Here is a 19,725-nt window from a genome sequence, read left to right as displayed (position 1 = left end):
GCTGGGGTCCGGAGGCAAGGGGGCTGCCCGAAGCCGGTAGCGCTCGGGCAGCTCGGCTCTTAAACAGTGCCGAAGAGTCAGGGGAGGAGCAGAGCAGCCGCGGGAGGGGAAGTGCCCGGCCGGTATTCTCCCGGACATGTTCGGCTTTTTGGCAATTCCCCCCGGACGGGGGTTTGATTACCAAAAAGCCGGACATGTCCAGGAAAAACCGGACGTTTGGTAACCCTAAGTGAGAGCACCTAATCCTGCCAGACATCAGGATACACTGAGAAAACCCATAAGAAAAGAGAGCCCAGATTTATGAAAAGTATGTGCTGAAATATTTTTAGCATTATCTAATTTCATCTTTAGGCTGTTTAAATGTTTTTCTTCACTGCCCTCTTCTCCCTCCCCACCCTCTGCATCTTGACGTTGTTTTTAATTACAATCTAGAAACATGAAAGAATGACGTCTGTTTTTATTTAAAAAAAAAATACAAAGGAAGTTGGTGAATAATCACTTTTCAGTGGCACATTTGCTGTATAGTTTATAAAAGCTCTTTTGGCACCCTTCAACAAAAATAAAGTAAATATTGTTTATAAAAACAGACACACTGCAATGATAATTCTGTTGCCCAAAGAATTCCTGGTCAGAAGTCAGGCTAGGAATATACTTTTTTTTTGTTAGAAATTTAACTAATCAGAACAGGTGCCACCAGGAAGCCATATAAAGTCCAAAATAACCCTTATCTGAAAAGGAATGGAATTATATACCACCTGTCAAAATGATCCATACAAATGGAGAAAGAAAGTTGGGGGGGAATCTAATGATGGAAAATGTTAGGGATTGACCGTTCTGTTTACTGAAATATAATGTGCAAGAAAGTTTAAAGGTACTATTAAGTATTGTTTCTTAAAAAATGTCCTATAATACTGTGACAAAACATTTCCCCCCGTTATGTCCTTTAACATCGGGGCGGCTCCAGGCACCAGCGCACAAGCGCGTGCCTGGGGCGGCAAGCCGCGGGCGGCGGCGTGCCGGTTGCCGTAAGGGTGGCAGTCAGGCTGCCTTCGGCAGCATGCCTGCGGGAGGTCCGCCGGTCCCGCGGTTTCGGCGGCAATTCGGCAGCGGGTACGACGAAGACGCGGGACCGGCGGATCTCTGCGTTACCAGCGGACCTCCCACAAGCATGCCGCCAAAAGCCACCTGACCGCCGTGCTTGGGGCGGCAAAATAAACAGAGCCACCCCTGTTTAACATTAAGTGAATGTTCTTTTCTTTTGCCATTTTTTTAAATAGGGCTTGAGTTATCATAGCTGTTACTGTCTAACAAGTCAAATTCAAAGGATTCTTTTATGGCAGAGCAACTTTATTTTGTGCACCTGCTTTATTGATGATGTCCACACATTCGCAGGGTAGCCTTGTTTTTGTAGGTCTTACCATCGCATCACATTTTAAATATTTATCTAATAGAAAGAGACTTTTCTTGCGTTAAAATTCGGAATATCAAGATGTAATAACATTTTGTGTATAAAACTGACACTATCTCTTTTACAGATGTTATTTTACACAGGTGGTGAGATTAATATGTTGGCATTTTTTCATCCTTTTCTCATTCACCCTTCATTTACTTCGTTGAACAATTCCAAATATGTTATATATTTTTAACAATGCACTTTCTGTCTACTAGGAACATTGTTTTGTTTGCTAGATCAGCATTAAAGGGAAAAGTGCTATTTGCAGAAAATAATGTAATGGAAAGAGTAAGGAAAGCAACTCTTAAGAATTTTCTTCTTTTTTTTTTTTTTTTTGAGTATTTTTAACTATATAAAAAATGAAAAACAAATTGATAGGTTGTCCCTTTTTTATGGAACAGAGAACATAGCAAGCAGTGAGACGATTTACTGTCATCACTGTTTCATTTTGTAATGAACATGAATAATACATTTCAGGGCATTTTTGTTTTGCAGCCGATGTGGCGCTAAAGGATTTTTATTATTTAGATGTTCTTGGATTTGTCTCTGGCATATTATAAAACACTGTGCATTTCAGCCATAATTTGATCAGATTACCTGTGAGGGTATTGTTAAGTGGTCCTGTATTGTACTAAAAGACTTTTAACCGTGATCTCTGTTCACTACCTAAATTCTTTTCAGTGTGTACTTCCATATGACTGAGTTGATACAGAAAAGTGGACTGACCTTGTGAAATTAGTAAGGTTTTGACATACCAGAATTAAATTAAAACAATTGTTTATTAAATAATATTTGGTCATAAAATAACCAATTTTTACCAATTTTCTAGCATATGTGAAATTCAGTGGGTTCTTCTTGATATGATGTAGTGTTGTACGCTGAAGAGGAATCTTAAATATTGCAGGTATACATTATTAGTGAGAAACACAAACCTTTTGAGACTGAACTGAAACCTGTAATAAAAGGAGATTATGATTAAGGGTGGCAGGTATTATTTTTATCCAGCTCAACTAAATTTAATAGGGCAGCTTCTGTGCAGGTGAGATTTTAATGGTCTCACGTTCCATTTTCCCACTATAGGGATATTGTTTAGAAAGGGCTCTTGAGCAAGTATAGAGTATTCTTGGAACTATCCAGATGAAGTGTAATTTCAATTTAGTGTCTGGTGCATCCTCTTCTGGGTGACTACATTGTGTGTACCCTCTGAGGGATGGACTCTGACCTAGCCAGTCTCTTCCATCTCGATGATCCTATAAGAGCCTTGTAATTGTACTGGCACAGAAAAATCTCTCTCCATAACAAGCAATCAGGACTGTTACACAATTCACTAGAATTGCGGAGGTAATTCACAAGACTCTTCTCTCCCTTCTCCTAGGATAAAATAACAAAACTACATGGTTTTGAGGTTTTAGGTAAAAATTAATAATGATCAGAAGAGTTTTGTCTTCAGAATTGCCCCCCTCATTCTGTAATCCTAGTATGCCTCTACTAAACAGATAAAACTGGGTTCAGATACTTTCTTCTGGAGCTTTGGTGCTAAACAGGTTACATACAAAACCAAACCCACAACCTTATCTTGTTTATCATGCTGGCCTTAGATTTGCATCGAAATGCAAGATTATACCGTATAGGAGGGAAAACAGCAGCCAGAGTCATAGTTCATGAAAGTCACATGATCTCTAGATGAACTGGTATTGATCCTTTGCTTGATTCCAATCCTACAAGGCACGGGGCAGCGTTCATTCTCATGAATTTGAATGGGAGTTAAGAATGCCCAGCATCTGGGAAGTATTCTGCAGTTTGCAGGATTGGGCCCTGAGTTGCTGTCTGATGAAGGAAAGAATCAACACAATTGATTAGAAGTGGGTGAAGTAAGCTCATGTGGATGTCTCGGGTCTCTACAAGCCTGGCTAATTATATCTAGGGTCCGGTTTTCATCTGTTTCTAAATATACACAGACTAAACTTGTGCAAAAATCATATTTGTGTATACAAATGAGCAATTTGTGTATAGCTCTGATAGCTGAGCCCTAATGGCTTCTGTATCTGGGTAGGAAAATTTGCTGTTGGAAATTTTAGACTCACCTGAAAAAGAAATTGAGAAACCTTTTAAATAAGTTTACTATGTTGCTATTTTTTTTGGTACCAGACGTCAGTGGCATTTTATCATCTTCTACCAGCCTCTCTCCTTTGTCCAATAAAAGAATTATTCCTTGCAGTCTCCGCATCTAAAATGTTCAACACATTTAAGGAGGTTTACTTACATTACACTGTTAGGAACCTGATTTCAAGCTCTAGAAGTTATCTTGCTTAAAACAGGACATTTGTTATCTGTATTGAATTGTTTCCAGAATGACTAAACTAGAAAAATCTGTGCATTATTATTACCAATTAAGGAGAATGAATGCAACTCAGACATGCTTGTATTCGTTTCTGTTGTTTCTGGACTATTTTGCAATGGAGTAGGTTAGTAAACAAAACATTCAATTTATCCATCTCAGAGTTGGTTCCTAGTCATGAATATCAATAGCAGAATGGTATAAAAATGTAAGATTAATAATGAAACCTGTTTTACTTAAACATCTAAGATTTGTTTTCAAGTAACATATCACCAAACCAAATCTGCTTTCACATTAGTGGGAGCTGTAGATATGTACCCGAGGGCAGAATTTAGGCTATTCGTTTATTCAGTTTTGACACAGTGTATGATAAGAACCTGCAAGTTGAAGCAAACCATCAGCAGGTATAATACATGAATACACTTAAAATGATATGTTATTGAATAGGTGGGGTTGATGAAACATCCAGAAGTTATTTGGTTTTGTGTTCAATTTTTAAAGTAGCTTCAAAGGGTTAAATGTGAGATTCTATAAATGTTATATTATATTAAAAAAAATTGTATAATCATTCTATTTTTTGTTCAGGCTGTTTTTGAGTCCAAATTTGCCATGCACTGAATCTTTCAGGCAAACTATCTTTCAGGAGATCTAGTACCTAGTTTTGAAGGAAGAAAAGCCAACAATTCTTGCAAACTCACTAGTTTTAATTTAGCCAAAGTAATGGGTGGAACTTTTGCTAAAGTGATTACTGAATGTAGGGATGCAGTAGTTGAATCTGCCCAATAGAAAAGCATGATTTATGCCTGGATAGTTTAGGTTTAGATACCCATTTAATAAATGGTTCGACTAGTTTTGAATCCATAGAACGTACAAGCCTTGATTATGGCAATGGAAGTACATTGGGAGTCTCTTACCATACTTTACTACCGGTAAGGATGAAATCCTGCCAAAAGTAGACATTGCAGTTTAAATGTAGCCAGTTGCTTTTGGACTCTGTTCATAGAAAGGAGATTCTGCTATCTTTTCTTAGCTAATCCCCCTTTATATTCACGCAGGTGCATAGCAGTGAATGGACTTTTCTGAGAGCACTTTTTCCCTTGTGGAAATCCAAAAAAGAATATAAAGGTGATAACCCCTAGTTACGCATTCTTCACTGCGCTCAACTGGCATATTTGTGAGCTCTTCAAATACTATCAGCCACTACATTGTTGCAATCATCTCTGGTGCAGCCACATATTAGTAATACAGAAGACAATGCCATCGTATTTTAGCTTTTAATTGCATCCATTCCCCCCATTTACCAGTCGTTTATTTTACCAAAATGTTAATATGAGGGGGGAAACTATTTTTAACAATTAAATATTGTGCTAATTACACCTCTACCCCAATATAACATGAATTCGGATATAACGCGGTAAAGCAGCGCTCCGGAGGGGTGAGGCTGCATGCTCCGGCGGATCAAAGCAAGTTTGATATAACGCGGTTTCATCTATAACGGGGTAAGATTTTTTTGGCTCCCGTGGACACCGTTATATCGGGGTAGGGGTGTACTTCCATCTATTAAAAATTATCACTGGAAACTGCAGGACATGTGTATAGTTGATACATTGCCCTAATTCTATTATAAATAATACAGAATAATAAAGCAGAAAGGAGTGCTGTCTAATTGTTAGAGCAAGGACTCTGGACTCCTGGGTTTTTTTCCTAGCTGTGCCACTCACTATTTGACCTTGAACAATCACAGGTAAATCTGTCTATAAATTATCCCTCTGTAAACCTAACTATTATGAGGTTTAATTGTTTGTAAGGCACTTCTAGGACCTTGTATACGGAGTGATAAAAGTATTTTTATTAACACAGTATTGTTTTAATAATGTACTCTTTGATACAGTGGTATACCAAATGTGATGTGATCATTGCTGTGGTAACCAAATAGTAGGGAAAACAGGCACAATTTACACAATTCAGTCCCAGGACTGTAATAACTTCACAATTTTCACATTTGTGTTCCTGCTTAATGAATAAATATCTTCCAAGCAGGTACTAGCAGCACCTCTTTATTGGCTGAATTCTGCAATTTTTTAGAATGGTGTATACCCTCTAGTCTGTATGATGCATGTTGTGTTCAATGTAAAACAGATTTTCCACAAGGAAATAACATGGGGAACTATATTCTAAACTGTTTTCTGTCTAAATGAGAGAGTTGCCTATTGCCAGACTGAAATAATTTTCTGTTTGTTTTAAAGTAGGATAATAGCAGGTTAGAATTACTTTATTTGATTTGCAATTCGGTTTGCATATCTCTTTTTTTTCCTCTGTAATTTACAGTATAGGCAAATAAACCAAGATTCAAAGGAAAAAGTAAGCAACATCCTGTTCATGTGTTTCCTTTTTCTGTTAATCCTCTTAATGAATGCCCTATGAGGAATGGGTTCTAATCACTTACAGAGCACAGTAATGTAAAAGGACAGTGCTCAAGTGGGAGGTGTTCAGCAGTAGGGTTCACTGGATACCAGTTGGTAAACAGCTGGCCTCCAGTAGGCTCATAAATTCTGTCATCTTTCATTCACTGCCCCCACTCTCCCTTGTTAGCTGTATTTCTGTGGTGACTGTGCAAAGGGGATGCCTGTCTAGTGTGTAATTGGTTTGTCAAGTGTTTTGGAAGGGTGTCTCGGGATGAAAGGAATTGCATAAATTCCAGTAGCTACATTTCATCAAATCTTCAGCTTTTGAATATGCTGAGGTAAGATATGAGTGAGTCCTCAAATTAAATAGTTGTTTGGTTAATACTGAACTCATGCCAATGACTGGCATGCCTCATTAATGAGATTTTTACTTGTTCTAGAGGAGTGTATTGATTCTCTAACAATTGTATATTGTATCTGATTCTCAGGAACTTCAAACTATATAAAATAACACTGAGGATTCCACTACTGCTGATTTACTGACATGAAGGACCCCTTTTATATTTATCATATCAATAGTTCAGAATTAATTGAAGTCTCTCTTGCACATCAAATTAATCATTAGAAACTCACTGAATAGTGAGAATTTGTTTTTAAAAAAATCATTCATATCCTAAAAAGCCTTGACATTCTTTTGATACATTGCAGAGGTCTTTCTATATGAGATATAATCCAGCAGAATAGATGTGGGTTATCGCACAACTAAAGACTATCTTGATGGAATTAATACAGTCAGTAGGGCAATTTAAGTGTGGCAATTTATGTTGAGTCTGTAATCTGTGGGTGACTTAAATGAGAAAGGTTAAGGCTGTTTTTTGCTGTGACTTAATCAACCAACCTAGCATTTAATTGTAGATCATTTTTTAAAATACAATAATGTTGTTTATAATGGTCTATCTGTTCTTACTTATATGAAGTCTTACGTCTGGGAATTGCATCTGTCTGCTTATACTTGCTCAACAGTGTTTTGTTTTAAACTAGTATGGTTTTAGCACTGTTTGAAGTGGTCTTTTTGTGGGTATGGATTTCAGCAACAGCAGGCAGACTAGACAAACGTGCAATATAATAAGTAGATCAAGGTTCTTCCAGTTTTTAAAATCTTTTTAGTTCAGAGTTGACACTGCTGGAAGCAGCTCCTCTGTAAGTCTCTGATAGGAAAGGCTGGCTTAGCAGAATGCAGCATCTGCAGATAAGATCCATTCTGCCATACAATCAGTATGTTCACATTACCAAATATCTTGTTGGGTGCTCCCATGTTGCAGTATTGTTGCATATGGAATGAGTTTTTTCTGGACAAACGTTGCATAGGTTGCTTTAACCCTTGAATGGAATTGAATGTGATTTAAACACTGGAACAAAGAGTAGGGGAGCCTCTTTGACTGTAACTTTAATAGAGGAAAAGGTGATCTTGGATAACTGGGTCTGAGACCACTTAGGTTTTTAATGACTAGAACTTATTCTCTGAACTGCACTGGGGAGTGATTGGGTAGCCAATTCAAGTCACAGTACATCGATATTCTGTGCTCACAAGCAGATTGCCCTCTGAGGTGAGTGAATCACTGTATTCTGCACTAGTGGAAGGTTGAGTCTCTTTCAGAGATAACCCTAAGGAGAACACATGACAGTAATGTAGTCTGACAGTCACAAAGACACAAGATTTTGTGTAAAGGTCTGTGTTGGAGAGTGGTAGATTCAACCTTAACTATAGATGGGAAAAGGCACCCTGTGCCACTGCTAATACTTATGGTCACAGGATTAGCATCACACATTTAGGCAGTCTGTATCCCAGTTTCCCCATCTGCAAATTGTGATAATACTTAGTTATCATGAGGCTTAATTCATTCATGTTTGTAAATGCTTTGAGCTCCTTTTAACAAAAGACTGTATAGAAATAGGACTATATTAGAATACCACTGCATAGTTAATTCTTATTTCAGATGCATAGTGGTCATATTTGTGTACATTGTCCCAGAATCATCCACTACAAAAACATCACCGATTGACAGCAATCTCAAACAACATTAAGGCTTTGCTATCGTGTTATTAAGATATAAAGATAACGATGGATTCAGCAGTATTCCAGCAGCAATCGCACCAGTGCCAAATACAGAAATAAAATAACTCCTCCTACTGAAGATTCTTATGGTTATATATCCCAGGATCTCATTAGCCCTTGTGGCCACATTGTCTCACTGTGAGCTCATGTTCAGCAGACGATCCACCATGACCCCCAAATCTTTTCAGTCACAGCTTCCCAGGATAGAGTTCCCCACCCTGTGAGTATGGCCTACATTTTCTGTTTTAGATGTATACTTTTACATTTAGCTGTATTAAAACACAGTTTGCTTGTGCCCAGTTACCAAGTGATCCAGATGTTCTGAATCTGTGACTTGTCCTCTTTATTTGCTACTCTTGCAATTTTTATGTCATATATGCAAACTTTGTCAGTGATGATTTTATGTTCTCTCCCAGGTCATTGATAAAAATGTTAAATATCTTAGGGCCAAGAACAGATCCCTGTAGGACCCCACTAGAAATGCACCCTCTTGATTCTGATGCTTAGGTGCTTTCTTACGCTTCTGTGTTAGAGGTGAGCATAGTGTTACCAACTCTTGGGGCATTATGTGCACAAATCCATAAGTGAACTGCAAGTTTGTAGCTACTTGGCACAGCCTTGAAATGTACACTCTAAATTTTCAAGCCAGGGAGGGAGAAGCAGTATATTTGTTTAAAAAAAAACAAAAACTTCTTTCTCCAAATATAAGAAACATATTGCTACAGTTGTTAGCATTTTGACTTATTCTTAAGTTGCTATTTGACTTGTTTACAAAGTGGGCATGATGGCAGATGAGAGTTCTCAGTAAATAAAGCTTATGCAGGGCAAACTCATAAATTGTTCGCCCTCTATAACACAGATAGAGAGAGATGCACAGTTGTTTGCTCCCCCAGGTATTAATACATACCCTGAGTAAATTACTAAATAAAAAATGATTTTATTAAATACAGACAGTAGGATTTAAGTGGTTCAAAGTAGTAACAGACAGAACAAAGTAAGTCACAAGCAAAATAAAATAAAATGCGCAAATCTATGCCTAATCAAACTAAATACAGATAAGTTCCTCACCAGTTCCAGAATGCTCCCTTTCACAGGCTAATCTCCCTTTAGCCTGGGTCCAGCAATCTCTCACAACCCCTGTAGTTACTGTCTTTTGTTTCAGTTTCCTTCAAGCATCCTGGGGGGGTGGAGAGGCTCCTTCTTTAGCCAGCTGAAGACCAAATGGAGGGGTCTCCCCCAGGTTTAAATAGACTCTCTCTTGTGGGAGGAGACCCCCCTCCTCCCTACTATGCAAAGTCCAGCTCCAAGATGGAGTTCTGGAGTCACCTGGGCAAGTCACATGTCCCTGCATGACTCAGTCTTTACAGGCTGAAGCCATTGTCCACAGGGTATCTTGCATGTCTCCAGGAAGACTTCTTATGTGGATTGGAGCATTCCAAGATGCATTGTTCCCCAAGTGTTTCCTGATCAGGTACTTAACCTGGCGAATTCCTTCCTAAAGAAGCTGACCAAATGCCTCCCAAAGCTTACTTAGAAACCAAGCAAGCATACAGCCCATGTTCTTAACCTCAGGTAGAAAATGATATATATATATATGTACAAATAGGATGAATAGATATAGTAGACCATAACCTTTACGGAGATATGTTACCTGGCACAGGCAGCACAAAACATATTCCAGTTATGTCATACATACATTTATAAGCACCCCCTCCCCATAAAGCCTTATGGGGTACACTGTCACAAATGGAACTATGGATTTGCCCATAATTAACTTTTTGTAGCACTTTTCATCCTTAAATTTCAAAGCATTTCACAATGGAGGGTAAAGTATTCTTTTCTTTATTTGAAAAATGGGTAAACTGAAGCATAGAGAGATTAAGTGACTTGTCCAAGGTCACAAGCAGGTCAGTGGTACAGCCAGGAACAGAATGCAGGTCTTCAGATTCCTAGTCTAGCATCCTACTACTGGACCATGCTGAGAAGGGGGGAGGGATAGCTCAGTGGTTTGAGCATTGGCCTGCTAAACCCATGGTTGAGAGTTCAATCCTTGAGGGGGCCACTTAGGGCTCTGGGGCAAAATCAGTACTTGGTCCTGCTAGTGAAGGCAGGGGCTAGACTTGATGACCTTTCAAGGTCCCTTCCAGTTCTAGGAGATAGAATATCTCCATTATTAAGAAATTAAGAGAATTTTTTTATCTACAAAGGTTTAGGACATGGAAGGACAGGATGAGTTAGGAGTTACCTGCTTTCAACTAGAAATACTGCACTTGACAAACATTACTGATGTAGGATCTGATTATAAAGTGAGTCCAAAGCAAAACTGTTTCCAGATCTTTCCAGAAGGGTTAGAGAAGGGAATAGAGAAGCACATCAGATGTATCTTTAGCAGAGGAGAATTGCAATTTATGTGGATGGTTGCCAAAAATGTAACTTAATTTATACACTTGCATATATGGACTGTGTCTATAAAGTGCCATGCACACATATGGTGGTGCATAATCATTAAAAGTAGAACAACAAAGCTGAAATTCCAAAGAACCTGTGGATTTTTCTAATGTCTTCCCTTTAGCAGCATAGTGAGATGACTTGGGATGCATTTTAAAGTGGCTGTTTTTAATTGTTATGCAAGAGGACTTTAGGGAGTGTCAGGGGTCAGGTCAGGTCAGACCAGCTACTGGCCTGCTCCCTTGCTAACTTTGCTGCTAGGCAACTAATAGGTCCAGCTACACTGCCCTGGAACTCTGATTAATTGCAGTGCCTGATTGGCTACAGGATCAGCTGCCTGATTTATAAGCCCAGTGCAACAGTAGCTCAGCACCAGATGCTCAACGTACATGCCTGTGGATTCTCTGCTTTCCTGTGCTTGCCTCACTCCTAACCCTTCTCCTTCCTTGCTTCGCCCCTGCTCCAGCCTAGACCTTGCCTTGCTCCCGGCCTTGCTACTGCCTCAGCACCAGCCCTGCACCGGCCTTAGGTGATTCCAGCTAACCTGGTTTTGACTTGTTGCTCTGATTCCTGACTCTGACTCTCTCACCCCTTGGCTACGATTACACTTCTGACCCTTGGCCCTGGTTCTTGGCTCCGACTCTGTCTTGACTCTGGCATTCACACTCTGACTCTTGTTCTGACCTCCTGCTCCGACCACTAGGACAGACCACCTATGAACCGGTCCCTTGAGAGGGAGAAACTTTAGTGTCTGTTGCAATGAATGAAAATCCATCAGTTTTGGAGTTAAATTATATGGAGTAGACGGGAAGGTGTCTTTTAAGCTATACTTTGTGAAGTTTTCACACTAAACATGTACAAAACTTTTACATATTAAGGAAACAAAGTGGAGCAGCAAGCATTGACAGCAGTTCTTTTTATGATGAAAACTGTAACTATTGACCTTTTACAAAAGCAAATAGATGTCCACTGAGGAAGAAAAAAGGGTTTTAAAAACAAATGGTAATAGGTCAAAAACATTTTGTGGTGTCAACTTGCTTGAAAGGTCTGAATTCCTAAAATTATATTGGGTTTTGACTTTGCCAACCACATCGTGAAAAGCAGTGGTGCTGTCCAACCTGATTTTTATGGCTAGCTTGTCTGAGGGTAGGTCTTAAAACACTAGAGCAGCATAGCTGTGCCATTGCAGCTGTGCTGTTGCAGTGCTTCCATGTAGATACTACCTAAGCTAATAGGAGGGGTTCTCCCATTGGCATAAGTAATCCACCTCCCCACGAGGCAGTATCTAGGAAGTATCTAGGTCGATGGAAGAATTCTTCCATCGACCTAGCACTGTCTACACAGGGACTTACATTGGCTTAACTACACTGCTCAGGGGTGTGGAATTTTCACACCTCCGAGTGATGTGGTTATGCCGACCTAATTTTCTAGTGTAGACCAGGCCTGAGAAACATTTAAGGTATGTGTACATTGAGGGGAAAAAACCGAGCCTCCCTGGCAGTGAGTCCGAATACAGGTCAACTGACTTGGGCTCGCAAGACTTGCGCTACGGGAGTGTAGACAGTCCTGCTCAGGGAAGAGCCCAGGCTCTGAAACCTAGCAAGCGGGGTGGGTCTCAGAGCCCAGGTTCCAGCCTGAGCAGGAATGTCTGCTCTGCTATTTTTAGCCTTGTAACATGAGCCCGATTCAGTTGCCACAGATTGATTTATTTATTTATTTTGTAATATAGATGTACCCATAGACTCTGAGAGCAGCGGTCTTTATCCCTGCTTTAATTGCTGACAACATGAAATTGTTTGAAAGGGTTTAGGGAGCTGCAGTTTCTCATTCTGGGCCTGAATGTCTTCTATGAGGACACATTCACAGAGGGACCAAACCCCATGCATATGCTGTTCTTTAATGGCGGGGAAGAGGGAGGGTATCCTTTGCTTCCACCATTCTTTGCTGCTTCAGAAATAATGAGGTCCTAGAAGACTCTTCCTGTACTGCTCAATGGCCTTTTGAGGCTGTGCCCTGGGATACTTTATCAGGAATTCAGTGGGGTTTTCCCTGCAAAGGGATGTTTTCACCCACTCTTCAGATGTTAGTGCTGCCCTCAGTATTTAGAGGGGACACAGAGAAACCTGTATTTGGGTTTTGGCAGACACGTATGGAGGAAAAAGTGTGTCATTTATGGGAAGAGGGAATGTGGTCTAATGACTAGTACTGAGAAGAAAGTTCTGGGTTTTAATGTTATGCCACTAATTGTAAGACTGGGACAGTCTCTCAACCTTTCTGTACCTAAGTTTGCATATTTTTGCAATGGTACAATATCTGTGTATCTCTGGGGCAGGGCTTAATTAGTGGTTATAAATCATTTGGGTCTTGTCTTGACTAATGCTTGGTCTACATTTAAGTTTTACTGGTATGGGGAGGGTGAGATTTCTTGTCTTCTTGCTGATATAGATGTGCCTGTATAAGCCCAAGTGTAGACACAGTTATAGTGGTATAAAAGTAATTGTACTGGCATAGGCCTTGTCTACAATTAAGAGTGAGATCGACCTAGCTACATCACTCAGGGCTGTGAAAATTTTGCACCCTGAGAGCTGTAGTTAGGTCCCGCTAACCCCCTAGTGTAGATGAAGCTAAGATGATGAAAACCTTCTTCCATCAACCTACCTCTGCTGCCTCTCCGAGAGGGGGATTAATTACATCAACAGGAAAAACCTCTTCCACAGATATAGGAAGCACCTATGCTTACAGTAGTGTAGCTGTCGCACTTATATTGTAGACATAGCCATAGCTTATATTAGTTAGGGGACCATAACTATGCTGCTAAAACTTTTAAGCATAGACCAAGCCTAGCACTTTCTACCATCACATCTTTAAATCCCAGTCTAGACAAGGCCTTGGAGAACCCTGGCGAACCTTGTACCATCTGAAGAAAAAATATTTATGGAAAGTAGAATATAATTTTCAGATGGTTCTTCAGAGATTCCAAATATATTTCCATACACAGTTTAGAATCTTAGATGCGGGGTCCAAAAAGAGATTTAGGTACCCTAATTGCCATGAGAGGTGGCTATGTCCAAAACTTAGATCCTTATAACCTCTGCCCAACTTCAACCTAATCGTATGGTTGTCTAATTTCTCTAAGTGCGTAAACTTTTGCTAATATGTATGCACAAAGCTCCCCAATGTAACCAAGCTGCTTCAGTGCTTAGCTCATGTCTAACCCCTGGCTGGATTAAAAATTAAGTGTTCCCTCATCTCTCTCACCTTTGTGGCCTGATCTTAGGCCCCATTGCTCTCCTCTGCATTTTCTCCGGGCTAGTTTAGACAGCTCACCAGTCAGCTTGCTAGCTTTTGTGAATCCCATTCTGAAGAGTCTAACTTTCTGCATGGACTAGGGAGCCTAGGCACCTAACTGGAGGGTGTGAATTCCACTGGGCGGCAGGTGCTTAAAGTTATGTGTTGCAGTGCTCTGCTAAGTTCCCAAAAAGAACAGGAGTACTTGTGGCTAAGTTCCCGTCATGGATTTAACCCTATGAATCAAATAAAAGCCAGTTTAGTTCTTTTGAAAACCATTATGGGGATCTTGAATGTTACTCTCACTAAGATTGCTGCTATAATCTTTTTTTTTTTTAAGTCTAGTAAATACAGAACCAAAGTTTACGCCATCTGACCTTCTTCATGGGAGGAGGGGATAGTGGGGATTTAAACTTGAATTCAAAGCTTGTGTTTTCAGCCCAGTGTGACTTAAGATGACTTTTTTGATGAGTGGAAGTTTGTCCATTCCACACACACATCATTCCTTTTAGTGCTGGAGAACTTAGTGTTTCCATTTTGCGTTGTGGAAGATTTGCATTTCAAATGTACATGCTGGTGTTAGAGCTCTGTATAACTGAGAATGAGTTGTCTTCCTGGGGGTGGGGAAAGATCCAGTGCTTTCACATGATCTCATTGCTTACAAGGAACAGTTTATAGTGGTGTATAAATGTGTTCGCAAATGTTGGCTTTTCAAATGTACTGTGTTTTGTTATAAAAAAAAAAAAAATAACACCAGCCGGTCCTCAGACTGAAGACTTTCATAGAATTTGGATCTCTGTTTAACTCTTACTCTAACTGTGTATTATTTAGACTTGTGTGAGTGAGGTTAAACAGGATGTAGTCTATTGATAACAGAGATTTCCTGTCTCTTCCCCCGCCCGCCTGGGTAGAGAGGTTGGGGTTGAAGGAGGACTGTTGTAGCCTTTGCTGACCAATCATCTGTTACATGTGTTAATAGAGGCCAGCTGGACATCAGTATCCCATCATATACATACTGGTGAAAACTCACTTAACCACATGGGGATATTTTAGGCCTGAGCTTCAAATGGCTGGATAGGACCCTTCACTGCAACCTTTAGACTGACTAATGTGACTTATGAGAAATGAGTGCTGTGGGAACAGAGGAAACTGTTGTGTGTGGGAGAAGATATATTTAAAAAAATGTTCCATAGTGATGAACAAGTGGCTCAGGCAGCATAATTCTTATGCAATCTACAAACTGTAAAAGCTGTTAAATATTTACAATTACATTTTAGGGGGAGAGGCAAGTGACATGCTTTTTGGATAAATGGATTTTGTCTGCTTATTTTATATCTGTTGCATACAGAAAGGTGTGTGCACTTTAATTCAGGCAAATCCATTACACATGTAAGATTGGGAGTTACAATCAGTGTAGTTTGCATACATTTTTGATTGTGCAGTGTGTGAGTGTGCGTGCGTGCAAGCCTTAAAAAGGATATCATGTCTCATTGTCCTGAATTGGACTTTGTAGCTTGCAAGAGCGGTGGAATAGGGTAACAGTTTCCCCCTATAGTTCGGAGAGAAAGGAATTGTGTAAATCATCATGTGATCTCGTTTGTGCCCTGAAAGAAGTGAGAAATTTGGACTTTGGGAGATGGAAGGGGAAATTTAAACTGGCTTTATTTTATTTTAGTTTGAATTAAATGTTGGAGTTTTTCAGGGAAGGGAATACTTGAGGGTAAGAAATTAGTGTGATAGAGCAATAGTCATTGAGAGCTTTGGGGGGGCCCTGCCCTATTCAAAATAGTCATTTAATTTAGAAAAAATGTAATTTGAGATTTAAGAAATGTCAAGGTCTGATCTATAAATGTTCCAACTGTTTTGGTTGGTGGGAGGAAAAAAGACACTTTAAAGGTCAAGATATAGTCTATTGTGTATACTGTAATTTTTTCATTAAAAATCAATAAATTCATAAAGGTTTTGAGCTTGCAGATTTGTTTGAACTTGTACTGACCTGAGATCACAACAGTCTGTTAGATCAGTGGTTCTCAACCAGGGGTCCCGGGGTGCAATAGGGGGCCACGACCAGGTTTCAGGGGGTCCGCCAAAATAAATCAGAGTAGGGCAGGTGTTAGAATCACTGGGACCTGGGGCTGAAGCTGAAGCCCGAGCCCCACTGTCTGGGCTGAAGCCGAAGCTCAAACAACTTAGCTTTGCGGGTCCCCTGTGGCGTGGGGCCCCAGGCAATTGCCCTGCTTGCTACCCCTAATGCCAGCTCTGGCTTTTAATCTACTGGATATGCAGAGAAAGTTGTTGTGGAACAGGTGGGCTGTGGAGTTTTTATAGCATGTTGGGGAGGGCCTCAGAAAGAAAAAGATTGAGAACCCCTGTGTTAGATCATTGATCCTCACAGAGATATGTACATAACATATTATGGTCATTTTGGTCAAAAATGCATTTGGTTAAGAAAAATTAAAAGCCAGCTTTTCAAAGTTACACCTGCACAACTGAGTGCATATTTTTGCAGGTGCCTAATTTACAGTGTGTGCATGTCTCACTATTACCTTCTGTTTCCCCAACTGTCTGCATCGATATGTTGTACCTAGACACATACAGAAATTCAAAGCTCTTTGGGGAAGGAACCATCTCTTCACTACATATGTGTATGGTGCCTACCACAAGGGAATCCCTGGTTGAAGTTTATGGAAGCTACCACAATATAAATAAGTGTGTAAGAAAATCGGGTTACATGTGCTCATGCATTGCTGGCTAACTACCAAACTGGCTGTATGTATGGACAAATATGTGATTTACATTTGTACACACATTTGGGGGTGTAGACGTGTGTGTCTGTGTAAGTAAGATGAACACACACATATGTGCAACTTGTAGGAACTTAACTTTGAAAATGTGCCCACAGTAAATTAATTATTATTGTAAATTATTTATTTACATTAATTTTATTTTCTCCCATGAAGAAATGTACTTATTCTGTCTCATTTACTTTATTTTAAAGCCAATTAACAGACTCTGTTTAAAAATAAATATACCTTTTACCGATTATCTCCTACTCCAAATGACACTTTTCCGTAAAGATTCCTAATTTCCGGATGTAATAAAACTGAATGTCTCTTTCCAGGCAATCTCCGAGTACCTTGGGCTCAGCATATAAGGTGATGTTTTCCTTATGCTAGAATGCTATGAAAAATTCCTTCAACTTGAATGTTTTATTACAAAGAAAAAATGCCCTTTTTGCTATCAGATAGTTAGGATCAATTGGGTAAAAGCATTTTTCTTTCTCAACGCATATACTTAGAATAAATAATATCATTTAACACTTTGCTGGTTAAAAGCTATGACCTTTTTAAGATTCATCACTCCAGATCTGTAGCTGCTGTTCAGTTTATTTTTCCATCCTTAACTTCAGAAATTTAGCACCCATATGCCTGTTTGGCAATCTGTGGACAGTACAATACTTACAATATCAAACATGGGAATATACATTTTAACAGGATTTTCTGTGCTATTAAAAGAATTCATTCTGCAGGGCAGGCATAATTCCCAGCCTTTGAATGAATATAACCACTCAGGCTACAGTATAGAGTTCTAGTTTAATGCTTATTAATATTGCGTGTTGTGGTGTATTAGAACACTTGGGTCACTTACAACTTTTTTTTGGTGCTTCTTTTAATATAATTTTCCATGTTCCCTGAAAACATCTGAAATCTCTTGTGCCTCAGTAACTTGCAGGCTTCATTGCTGGTGCTCCCTAGCAAAGCACTCTTCTTTTAAAATCAATAGCTCTTCTGTTGTACACTCTCTCACTTTCTAAGCAACAAATAATCACAATAATTGTTTATATGGTTCTTTTCACAAGCATGAAGATCCTTTCCAAATATGCTGCAACAAGCAGATCATTCGTGCAAGCAGGTTGTGAGAGAATCCATGGCCTAAAAGTGCAGAGTTGACTAAAATAGTAAGAGTGATTGCATTTGCCTCCCAGTGCTGCATCTACTCCCACTAGAGTAGGAGGGTAAGTGAGCAGGACTGCTGTCTGCTGCTCCGAAGTGAGAGTGCCTTCAGTTCCCATACTTGCTGGATGATTCTGTAGCCTGGACATGATCAGTTGGGGTTGTGTATCTGCCTGGGTCTTGTCAGTGCTGGCTCATCTTAATTTCATATTCAGTGTGTTATTGACATGCTGTTAACGTTGTGCTATTTGCTTACATTTCATTGATTATAATAGTCTGTTTATAGAATCTCTCCAGTGTGCTCTTAATTCTAGAAAAAGGTCAAGTTAGTTGAAGCTGGAAAACTAGTGTTTTGCAGACACTGAAATTGTGCCAAACAGCAGCACAGAAGAAGTTATTGCAACTTCTTCTGCCTTTTGGAGAGGTCATACAGCTCAGAAAAACTCTTGCATTCCTTCTGCTACTGCCTAAAATAGAAGGCAAGTTTGTACTTCACCACAACAGCTGTTCATCACTATGTATGGTGCCAGTAAAAAGAGAAATATTTTTCATGGTTGGCTTCCTCTCTGTAACATGTTTTGGTGAATTCTGCTAGCATTGCAGTTAGCATTGCAGTCCAAATATCGTTGTGTAAGTCTTGATGCTGTAAGGACAATCTGCTATTAATCCGTTGTTATGGTACATACTGATCCTAATGTACATGTCTCAGTTCCCAACTTCCTCTCTCCTACTAGAACTGGAAGACAAAAGTCAGAACTATGTTGTATTTTAACTGGTCATTCAGAGTGAGATTGTGTTGTCGGGACGTTGCACAAAATCTAATTTTTTGGGTTCATAACTTTTTTGAAAGGATGCTTACTGTTAATAAAAAGTTCTTTTGGGGGCCTGTGACAAGTGCCATTTGCATTTGTATATTTGCTACTGTCACTTCTCTGTGGATAATGTAAAGTCTTTTATAGTATTAAGAGGTGGGTAACTCTGACCTTTTAAACTCTCCCTTTGCTGTTCTTAGAACCTAAAGAAGTCAGTGTAGCTAATTTGCTCTATGTTAGCTAGGGAAGTGGTATTGGATGTCTCCATAGCAATCTGTTCCATATGTTTCAGCCTGATTGTTTCTGGAAAGGTTCTAAAGCGGTTTCTCTGGCCTAATGTATCATTTACAAAACACCCAAAATTTTGCTAGGCCTGTAACTAGATAGGTGTGTGTACCTTAGAGATTATAGTTAAGGCTGCGAGTCTGTCATGGAGGTTGCAAAAGTCACGGATTCTGTGACTTCTTGTGACCTCTATGAAATTCCACAGCTGCAATGTCCGATGTGGCTGAGCCCAGGGCCGCCCGAGCAACTGGCTGGGGCCAGCCACACTGGCCAGTGCGCCTGGCTCTGGGGACTGCCTGAGCAGCGGCTAAGGGAGCTGGCTCGAGGGCCCCCTCAGAGCAGCAGCGCTCCGGGGCAGCTAAGATTTAGTCAGGAGTGTTTATAGTAAAAGTCATGGACAGGTCATGGGCCATTAATTTTTGTTTACAGCCCGTGACCTCTCAATGACTTTTATGAAAAAATAGCCCTAGGGTCTTAGCCTTAATTACAGTTAAGGTTACGTTTTAGTCACAGGTATTTTTAGTAAAAGTCATGGGCCTGTGGCCGGTCCATGACTTTTACTAAAAATATCCGCCGTGACTAGAACTTCGGGGGGGGGGGGTTGTTCTGGGGGGAGGTGTGGCGGTC

At 39.9% G+C, this 19,725-nt stretch overlaps 1 protein-coding gene across 1 annotated transcript in view; it reads left to right on the top strand.

The window, feature by feature from the left end:
- The window catches only part of CBLB (Cbl proto-oncogene B), a 193,596-nt gene that overhangs the window by 23,632 nt on the left and 150,239 nt on the right, over nt 1-19,725 (top strand). The window lies entirely within an intron of this gene.

The sequence above is a fragment of the Terrapene carolina genome, unplaced genomic scaffold (genome assembly GCF_002925995.2).
Source record: "Terrapene carolina triunguis isolate 2854851 unplaced genomic scaffold, T_m_triunguis-2.0 Scaffold558, whole genome shotgun sequence".
Classification (NCBI taxonomy): domain Eukaryota; kingdom Metazoa; phylum Chordata; order Testudines; family Emydidae; genus Terrapene; species Terrapene triunguis.
This window is presented reverse-complemented; position numbering and strand designations above follow the sequence as displayed.